Source organism: Cimex lectularius, unplaced genomic scaffold (assembly GCF_000648675.2).
Source record: "Cimex lectularius strain Harlan isolate CLEC.00 unplaced genomic scaffold, Clec_2.1 scaffold236, whole genome shotgun sequence".
Lineage (NCBI taxonomy): Eukaryota > Metazoa > Arthropoda > Insecta > Hemiptera > Cimicidae > Cimex > Cimex lectularius.
Window position 1 is genome coordinate 462644 of NW_019392957.1, and position 11209 is coordinate 473852.

General features: G+C 35.4%; 1 non-coding gene across 1 annotated transcript; it reads left to right on the top strand.

Moving 5' to 3' along the window:
- Window positions 1–10727: 10727 nt before the first annotated feature.
- Trnad-auc lies at window positions 10728–10800 on the top strand. Its single transcript has one exon. It is a non-coding gene; the product is annotated as a tRNA-Asp (tRNA).
- The last annotated feature ends 409 nt before the right edge of the window (window positions 10801–11209 follow it).

An 11209-nucleotide genomic window follows, 5' to 3' on the forward strand; every position in this document is an offset into this window, starting at 1 on the left:
ATCCAAACTGTAAGGATCTCCCGGATCTGCTTTCTAGGTGCAGTTCGTAGCCTTTCCCTATCTGTTGGCTCCTTTCCATCTCTTAGCTGCCGGATTGCAATTCTACTGTGGAGGACAATGTCTATTGGTGCAGCGGAAGCAAGGACATGGAGGGCGTGAGTAGGGGCTGTCCTATAAACTTTAGTCGTTCTCAGGAGCGCTATTCTTTGACTCTGCTCGAGGATGCATCTACTCCTGCTTTGCAATTTTGTTCCCCAAGCTGCTCCTCCGTATATATTCAATATGGCAATGGCTTCCAGACTGTGCTTTAGGCAGAGGACGGGGATACAATTTCTCTTAAAGGGCGCAGACTATTACATCTACATCTACAATTTTTTTTTTTTTTTTTTGAAAAAAAAACCTTAATTTCTTTATGAGATTTAACAATCTGTTCGAGTTTTCATCTCAGCCCGGAATCTCAATTTCTAAAGTAGTAAGCCTCTTAGAAATATTATTAAAAACAATTTTAGATGTAAAAATAAGTACGCTTTTAGATAAGCTTCCTAGGAGAGGATGGAATGTTTAAATTAGTGCCGTTTATACAATCCTTGGTTTTTAAAAAAAATAGAGAAAAATATATTAACACTCCGACTGAGTTTTGGGCATAGTTGACACTTTATTCTGAAAACTCAATTAGTCCCGGGTCATACCCTATTTAGCCCCGTACCCAAAACAAACGGCGCCCGTTTAAATTCGAAAATAGAAAAGGCCCAAAATAAACTTCGGAGGTGATAATTCTTTTTCACCCTCCTCTAAACTTTCTTCAACAAATGGGACGGCATTATCTATTATGGGGGGGGGGCGAATATGCTGAACCTGCTTAAAGGGGTTTGATTTATTCGGAAGGGTACCTCGACACCTGGCAGGGGGGCAGTAAGGAAAAGGAGAAGAAGAATAACTTCCGCCTTTGACACAACCCAATTAGGACTTTAGGAGGCGAAAAGTAACAATGCGAAAACGTCAAAGAAAACTTTACTAACAATTTCAACCAAGACCTTACTTCAAAAGAATAATTAATTGAAAGAAGTAATTTGGTCAATTAGTCCACTAAATATAATGCATTTAATAAGTAAAACGAAGTATAACTTTACTAACAGCTCCCCGTGGCCAATTCATGTCACCGAGAATCCAAACATGTTTTGACATTTGAAAAAAATGGAGGGAAAATGCGAAAGGTGATAGGTTGAGATGGGGAGTTGGTGTCCGTGTGGATCGAAGTCACGATAGTTCAAATGTTAGAGATGAAAGTCGTGGGTTCGAATCCCACTCGTGGCACTAACTTTTTCATTTCAACCAAGCCTTTACATAAAAAGAATATTTAATAGAAAGAAGTAACCACTAAACATAATGGATTTACTAATAATCATAATCAAACACCAGAGATAGAAAAAAGAAGCAAATAAAGCAGCATAAAAGAGAAAGTGTATGGAAATGAATAAAGAAAATGTTACTGCAAGAATAAAATTATTTTTTCAGAACTAGAAGTACCGACCACTTTTCCCCTACAAATATCTTGAAGAATTGGATTCTAGTCTTGTAGAAGAGAGCAAATTTAATTGCTATTGCCAAGCTTTCGACCTACTTTAAGGTAGTGCTTTAATTAAGATAAAAAGGTACTTGAGATACTTGGCGGTAACTTCAATTTATGATACAATGTACCTTCCTATATGTGAACTAATTACGGAATTTGTGTTGATGATCAATGGGGTCGATAATAGTAGAATGTAAAATTTGATTATGGCTGAGGCTACTAACATAATCAGAAATATCTTTACTGAAGTGTAGTGTAGTGTGCAGTGTAGTACTCAATTCTTTAATTTGCCAACGTTTCGAATGGTTTTCATTTTTTTGTTTCAAGGCAAAGCTGGAATAAAGGTAGAGCCACTTTTTTCCATTTTTTTTTCCGGTGTTAGCATTAAAATCGTAGTCGTAATTAGTTTCGAAGTGGAAGTTCTTCGAAACGAATTACGGCTACGATTTTAATGCTAACACAGGAAAAAAATGGGCAAAAGCAACTCTACCTTTATTCCAGCGTTGCCTTGAAAAAGATTGAAAACCATTCGAAACGTTGGCAAATTAAAGAAATGAGCACTACGCAGTGTTTTCTGTATGACTGCACATCCCACCCAACATAATCAAATATGGTATTACTTTTTGGACAAATAAGACATGAAAATGATTGGCTCGATTAGCCGAACAATTTTTAAATAAACACCGTGAAAGCTGAGCGGGTAACAGAAATGCTCTAATGCATAAAGACAAATACAAAGAAAAGATGCAAGCCCTACTAAATGATGAAAAGATATACAAGGAAATTGAAAACGATCCCGCACTAGTTTTGAAAAAGAAGAATATAGATTGGTCGACAAGCTTGTAGATAATGGTTGCATTGACAAGAGGGAAAGCTTAAGATTTAAAAATCCACAACTTGATTTCCCGTAAAATGTATGGGCTGACTAAAGTACATAAAAAAAGTATATCTCTAAGACCAGTCTGTGTAATTCAATCACCATTTTACAATCTTTCCAATTGGGTTATAACCAAATGTCAGACCTTGTGTGAGGACAAATAATGTCAAAAGTTCGTTTGAGTTCATAGAAAAGAATACAAAGAATAGACAAGCCATTTCATAAAGGCCGCCAAAGAAAAATCAATAAGGCAGAGTTCCAACGATTGAGGAGGCAGACGAGAGGACGGCGGCAGGCCAAAGAAGTGCCATGCTGGATTTGGACTTTCTCGGTCGCTTGCAACTTTAGAAAGAAGATAAAGTAAAAATAAAAGTGTGTGACGTTATCAAGACAAAAAACTGCTAGTGAAGAAGTCTAGTGGAGTGGTGTTTGTTCATCAAGGTTCGTTACACTATACTATACAACTTGTCCAATGGAAAGGAAACCCAAAAAAATAACTTTACACTTAATTACTTTCTATCATAAAAAATATTCCCTTTTCCTTACTAAATTAGTTGTAACCATTTATAAGATATATTCGATTCGTTAATTTGTTATTAATATAAGAAGTTTTTATGTTTAACGGGTACAGACTTATTATTTTATTTTGGAAGATCTTCCAAATTCCTATCGACCCATTAGTCTCCTTTCTATCCTTGCCAAAATACTAGAAAAACTACTTCTCCGACGATTACTGCCAATAATTGAAAATTCAAATATTATTCCAGATCATTAGTTTGGGTTCCGCACATTTCACTCGACAACTCAACAATTAAATCGTGTTGCTGTCAATATAGCCTCTTCCCTCGCTTGGGTGTCTTTCTTGATTTAGAACAGGCCTTCGATCGAGTCTGGCACTCGGGCTTGCTTTGGAAACCGAGGAACAACCTCCCTCATACGTACTATCTTATACTGAGATCTTATCTGACGGATCGATTTTGTCGAGTCCGTCAAGGAACTGAAATCTCACCTTATATACTCATAAGGGCGGGTGTTCCTCAGGGAAGCATACTTGGCCCTTTTTCTATTTTCCATATACACTGCAGATATTCCTACACACGTTAACATTTCGACACACATTCGCTGAAATTATGAGGTAATGAAAAAAGACGTAGATAAATAGGTGATCAATTGAATAAACAGATAGAAATATGTTGTAGATAGAAGACTTCCAAATAACTTGCATGGCACATAATAAGTAGAAGAAAATTATCAGTAATAGAGGAATCATAGATAGTTAGATACACATATAGAGAGGGAAGAGAGAGATTTGAAGATATATGAGAGAAAGAAGCAAACTCAGATATTTGAGAAAGGTAGAAAAGGAAGAAATAATGTGATAAATACAAAAATTTGGAAAATGAAGGAAAGGGTTAAAAGAGTGAGGAAGCGAGCAAGAGAGGGAAGATTGAATATATGTATCTTTAACAGGAGAGAATGAGAGATATACATGTCGAAACAGAAGTAGTTAAGTAGAAAAAAAATAAACCGACAAAGTTAGCAGGATAAATATAAAACGAAAGGTGTATGTATATATATATATATATGTATATATATATATATATATAGAGAGAGAGAGAGAGAAAGAGAGAGAGAGAGGTAGAAGAAACAGTTGAAAATAATTTGCAGATGCATGCTGGCAAGAAATCGAAAAGCCAAAAACGAAACAAATCAGTGTTTTTATTCAGTTTTGTTTCGAATAATTCCAATTTGATGATCTGCCCAGGCTAGATGTATTTATTTATCTTGTTAGAAAAAAATAAACAACAGATAAACAACAAATAAAAAAACAAAGAAATAAAAAATAAACAAGTAGAAAAAAATAAACAGATAAAGTTAGGAACATAACTATAAAACTAAACTGACTAGATAGAGAGAAATAGAGAGAAAGGTGTGTATATATATATATATATATACAGGGTGAATTGCTACTCGTGCTACAAACTTCTCCAGTAGATTCTTCACCCTAAAATGAACAAAAAAGTTCATATTGTCCATGGTCCGATTCNATATATAGAGAGAGAGAGAGAGAGAGATAAGGAGTTAAAAATAATTTGCAGATACATGCTGGCAAGGAATCGAAAAGTCAAAAACGAAACAAACCAGAGTTATTTAGAATAATTCCAATTTGATGATCTGACGAGGCTCGATTTATTTATTTATCCTGTTGTTGTTAAATCGTGGGCTGAGAAATATGTATTTTTCTTATAAAAATCGCTACCACCTGACGTCTTTTATTATTATTCCGTCAAAAATTATATTTATCCTGATACGGAAAATAATTGGAAAGGTGGCCGGTTATCAACAATTTCTCCGTCGCCACTTAAAATTGCCAACATTTTTCTATAATCTAAAACGGCCACATGCCGGAGGGAAATAATTTCGTGCGTTTCTGGGATGGAGAAAAAAAATTGGCTTGGGGAAGAAATTGATGACCGAGTGGATTAATAATGACTAAATTAAAACTCGAACTGTTTTATCCATTCGATAACTTTTAATCCAGAGAAGGAAAATAGAAACAAAGTGATGGTCATAAATAGATAGATACAGCTGAGAATTGATTTTTTTTTTTTTGGGGGGGGGGGTTCTGCAAGCTATATTATGTTGTTTATGATTGACACCGAAACAAAACCAAAACAAAATGTTTGAAATGATGAGGAATTTTGAAATCCTGGAGTCGAAGGATCCTCGAGATCTTTCTCCCAGACCGTTTTGTTCAATGCAATCCTCTAATTATACCGGATAAAAGTAGTAATCAAAGAAAAATGGTTAATCAAAACAAAAGGAAATTCATAATCCTGGAAAACTTTTGACATCCTGATTGAGTTTCAGTTGAAGAAAGAATATCCCTCGGTATGTCCTGTTGGCTTTTCCTGCCAAATTCTAGTTTATACATAATCCACCGATTATCCCACATAAATAATGTCTCAACATATCGAATAACTTGAAACCGAAGAGACTTCAAAATGAAATGCAGATGAAAACATTGATAAACTAAGGATTTCAGATTTCAAAATTCTTCAGACGTTAATTATTCAGAAATCGTGAGATGCGGTCGGGTGTGATGTAGGTTTCAGAAAAACATTTTCTTTATCGTGCCAACGTTTCGATCTTTATTGAGATCATCTTCAGGGCTTGGTATTTACAAACATTGTTTACATTTAACAAATACATTTTGGATGTGGAAAAAAGTGAATTTATACAATGCAAAATATATTTTTTATATTCAATCAAAGTATTTCTACTCACTCAAAGTGTTTGTCTTCTTTGTCTTGTCTTTTGATTAACGGTCAACCACCACACACATTCTTCAGACGCTTATACCGAAGGAAATCCATAATGCGGAAGGTTTGAACTTGTTTATGACCTGAAATTCCTGAAGTTTGGCTATTGAGAGTGTTGGTTCTATGAGTGGTTCTGTCGGCTTCTTTTTCCAAAACGTTTAGTTTTTCCAAATTCACTGATCATCCTTTGAAAATGGTCTCTCATCCTTGAAGCCGAAGTTACTTCAAAATGAAGCGTAGAAGAAAACATTGATGTCCTGAAGGATTTTTCTTCAAGGAACACGCCATTTCTACCAAAATATGTTTTACTACTTAATCCACTGATTATCCCTTTCTACGAACTAGATATGTTGTATAATAAACCAGGAATGCAGTAAATGTAAGACTTTTTGGTGCTCTGATGGATTGTCACTGATCATTTCTGAGGAAGAAGGAGATTCTTTGACAGGTTTTCCTTTCACATCGTAGCTGTGGGGTTTTACATAATCCACTGATCATCCCTCTATGCTTATATTCCAAGATATGAATCTTGAGCCAAGGTAAACCAGAGTTTCTGTAAATATAAGGACTTTGACGATCTAAAGGAATTTGATTGGCTATTTTAGTGAAAGAAATTCTTCTCTGTTTTTCTTCTGAATTATGTTATTTTACATAAATCTCTGATTTCTAACCATCTAAGCTGTGCACTTTTATGTAATTTACTGATTAACTACAGTTACTAAGCTTTTTAAGATTTAATAAGTAAAAATGACGCTTTAGACGTCCTGAAGGAAGTATTTAACCGGTGAAACTTGAAGATCCCTCAACAGGTTTTTTTTGGCTTTTCTCGTTTTTGTGTTCTTTAAAAACTTCTGATTATCCCCCGTGGCTGTACTTTCAGTACATATATTGTGGCATTCAGTGCCCGAAGCCGTAGTAAATTCATAATTGAAAACGGTTATGTTTTATGCCCTTTTTTTAATTTATTGAAGAAACTTTATTTGTACAATGGTACATTATGGTTATTACAGTAGATAGTACATAATATTATACAAAAAAATGACATGAAACATGTGGTGGGGTAAGACACCCAGCGGCGTTCCTCACATAGTATTTAAAAATAGGAAGCAACGATTTGTACTATTTATTTAGAAATCGTGAGATGCGGTCTGGTGTGATGTAGGTTTCAGAAAAACATTTTCTTTATCGTGCCAACATTTCGATCTTTATTGAGATCATCTTCAGGGCCTCGGATTTACAAACATTGTTTACATATTACAATTACATTTTGGATGTGGAAAAGTGAATTTATACAATGCAAAATATATTTTTTATATATTCAATCAAAGTATTTCTACTCAAAGTGTTTGTCTTCTGTGTAATTGTGTCATTCTTGCGTGTCGTGTCGAGAGTGCCAGTGATATTTTGCTATTTTGCGTTTATATACGTTGGATTTTGAAGGGGTGGGTATAGAAAAGACATTTTTGTATAAGGCGTCGGCTTCTTTGAGGTGAAAAATGTGTTGGTAATGGTTTCGGCCAGGTTATCCTTTCAGGATGATATAGAAAGGGATAAATAGGCAAAGGAAAGCTGAATTATTGGGAAATTAGACTATGTGAAAAATATTTGATGTATGGAATGTAATGTGATGATATAGGTATGTTATCTGTATTGAATGTGATTAATGATATTGGCGTAGCTGCGACTGAGTTTACATGTATCTGTTCTGTAATTGATGCTGTGTTTATCTAGGTAGTGATCTCTACCTAACTTTACGTCTCAACATCCTCTTCATACAATAATAAACAATTAAAAAAGGGCATAAAACATAACCGTTTTCAATTATGAATTTACTACGGCTTCGGGCACTTAATCCCACAATATATGTACGGAAAGTACACCCGCGGGGTATAATCAGAAGTTTTAAAGAACACAAAAACGTGAAAAGCCAAAAAAATCTGTTGAGGGATCTTCAAGTTTCACTGGTTAAATATTTCCTTCAGGACGTCTAAAGCGTCATTTTTACTTATTAAATCTTAAAAAGCTTAGTAACTGTAGTTAATCAGTAAATTACATAAAAGTGCACAGCTTAGATAGTTAGAAATCAGAGATTTATGTAAAATAACATAATTCAGAAGAAAAACAGAGAAGAATTTCTTTCACTAAAATAGCCAATCAAATTCCTTTAGATCGTCAAAGTCCTTATATTTACAGAAACTCTGGTTTACCTTGGCTCAAGATTCATATCTTGGAATATAAGCATAGAGGGATGATCAGTGGATTATGTAAAACCCCACAGCTACGATGTAAAAGGAAAACCTGTCAAAGAATCTCCTTCTTCCTCAGAAATGATCAGTGACAATCCATCAGAGCACCAAAAAGTCTTACATTTACTGCATTCCTGGTTTATTATACAACATATCTAGTTCGTAGAAAGGGATAATCAGTGGATTAAGTAGTAAAACATATTTTGGTAGAAATGGCGTGTTCCTTGAAGAAAAATCCTTCAGGACATCAATGTTTTCTTCTACGCTTCATTTTGAAGTAACTTCGGCTTCAAGGATGAGAGACCATTTTCAAAGGATGATCAGTGAATTTGGAAAAACTAAACGTTTTGGAAAAAGAAGCCGACAGAACCACTCATAGAACCAACTCTCTCAATAGCCAAACTTCAGGAATTTCAGGTCATAAACAAGTTCAAACCTTCCGCATTATGGATTTCCTTCGGTATAAGCGTCTGAAGAATGTGTGTGGTGGTTGACCGTTAATCAAAAGACAAGACAAAGAAGACAAACACTTTGAGTGAGTAGAAATACTTTGATTGAATATAAAAAATATATTTTGCATTGTATAAATTCACTTTTTTCCACATCCAAAATGTATTTGTTAAATGTAAACAATGTTTGTAAATACCAAGCCCTGAAGATGATCTCAATAAAGATCGAAACGTTGGCACGATAAAGAAAATGTTTTTCTGAAACCTACATCACACCAGACCGCATCTGACGATTTCTAAATAAATATCGATTAACGGTCACTAATCACCACACAGATTTGTACTATAATGGCATATAAATTAATAAATAAGAAATAAGCAACATTATTTTTTTTTCACATTTGTCTATTCAAGTTTCGTTAGCCAGATCAGTGCCTTTTACGTTTTAACCGTCTTAGATGTCTCGGGGGTGCTAATTGTTGGCGATATCCTGCATTAGTGGGTTAGGGTGTGACAGTATTTTTTCATTGTGCGGATCGATGAGTCCTTTATTACCGTCCGGACATCTGGAATATCCAAATCCCATACTAATTTCTGATCGGTGAATGGCGACGTTGCGTATGTACCATGGGGCCGTAGTTATCAGACGAAGGATGCGATTCTGAATGGTTTTCTTTATTTGTGCATCTGATACCGAGGACCATATTGAACACGTACTGCCAAATCGGTCTTATTACTGTTAGATAAATCAAGTGTTTGATATGCAGGGGTATGGCCGGTCAGGAGATGTTTTAAGGAGTACATCCGGTGTCGTGTTCGTGTTACCGCATTTTTAACGTACACATCCCATATTAATTTGTGATCCAGTTGTAGGCCGAGATAGCGAGCAGATAATGCAAGTGGTACGGGTTCTCCCTGTAGCTGGATGACTTCGTTTGTCACATTGCGGCGATAAGTGAATTGTACAGTCTGCGATTTGTTTGGATTAAGTTTTATCCTCCATTTTCTGCAACATCCGCGAAGTCCTGCAGCTCTGTACGGGTTTCCTGGCCGGTGTGGTGTTTAGATAGTACAGCGACATGGTCTGCAAATGATGTCCGAGAGAATGAAAATTCCTCAGGAAGTTTGTCTAGCTGCAAGAGAGAGAAGATTCCTCAATACTACTAAATTCACTAGCTTCGTGGTCCACCTGACTAATTAATATCTTTCAATTAATTAAGGTTTTAGTTGAGATAAAAAAGTCAGTGTCACGAGCGGGATTCGAACCCACGATCTTCGGCTAGATACGCCGCTACTCGACTACTTGAGCTACGACTACACTTCGATCCTCTCGGACACCAACTTCCCATCTCAACCCACCTATCGAATTTTCCCTCCTTTTTGCCATTTTTCAAATGAGATGGGAAGTTGGTGTCCGAGTGGATCGAGGTCACGATAGCTCAAGTGGTAGAGCAGAGGCGTATTTAGCCCAGGTCGTGGGTTCGAATCCCGCTCGTGGCACTGACTTTGTAATCTCAACCAATACCTTACTTAAAGATTAATTATTTGAAAGAATTTATTTGGTCAATAGGACCACGAATCCTAATGGATTTAATTTTACTTTTTGAAGTTACTCTGGCTTTGAGACTTCCTTTCTTCGTCTTATCCTCCTACTCTTTTACAGCGTAATTAGTTAATTAAAATAAATATATTGACTTTCATTTTATATATTTTGTTGGAAAAATTTGTTTTGTTGTGTGTTAATTGCTTTATCGCCCACCTTTTTGATCTTTCTGTCCTTCTTTTACTCTCTCTTTTTCTCTTATTTTCTCATCATTTCTCAGCCCCTGTTTGATTGGGACATCTTTTCTCTTTCTCTCTCTCTATCTAGTTATCCAAATATCTACCCTCATATCTATCTATTATTTTATCTTTCTGTGTATTTATTCTTCTATAATCTCTTCTTTCTCTCCCTCTTTCTTTCGCTCTTCTCCTCTTCCTCTCTTTATATCTATCTACCTTTACACTCATTTCTATCTATATCTTTTTCTCTCTCCCTCTTTTCTATTTCTCTGTCAATTTTCATTACTAGTTTTTCATTTTTCTTCAATCTTTCTCTCTTTCTTTCTATCTATGTCTTTTTCTCTCACCCTCTTTTCATTTTATCTGTCAATTTTCAGTACCAGCTTTTCGGTTTTCTTCAATTCTCTCTGTCTCTCTCTCTCTCTCTCTCTCTCTCTCTCTCTCTCTCTCTCTCTCTCTCTCTGTCNCGAGTGGATCGAGGTCACGATAGCTCAGGTGGTAGAGCAGCGGCGTATCAAGCCGAAGATCGTGGGTTCGAATCCCGCTCGTGACACTGACTTTTTTTATCTCAACTAAAAACATTAATTAATTGAAATTCCTCAATACGTTTGTCTCGCTTTTCCCTTCAAATTGTTTTTGATTAATCTCCGGTTACCCCATGCTACAAATCTTTCTAGATTTTTAAGGTATGAAATTGAAGTATGTCAGAAATAGAGAAAATACTGGAATTGGAAAATTTTGATAGTCTGAGGGATCCTGATTAGCCATTTCACTTGGTTCCATATCCGATTATTCTTCCAGACTGTTTTTCATAATTAATCGATTATCTCCCACATAATCTCTAGATGTTTAATAAAGTCATTTACGTAGGTAAATAAGGTTCTATAATTATGAAAGTTGCCAATTTATAATTGGAATTTTTGTTCAAAAACATCACAATATTGTATTATTTTAGAGGTATT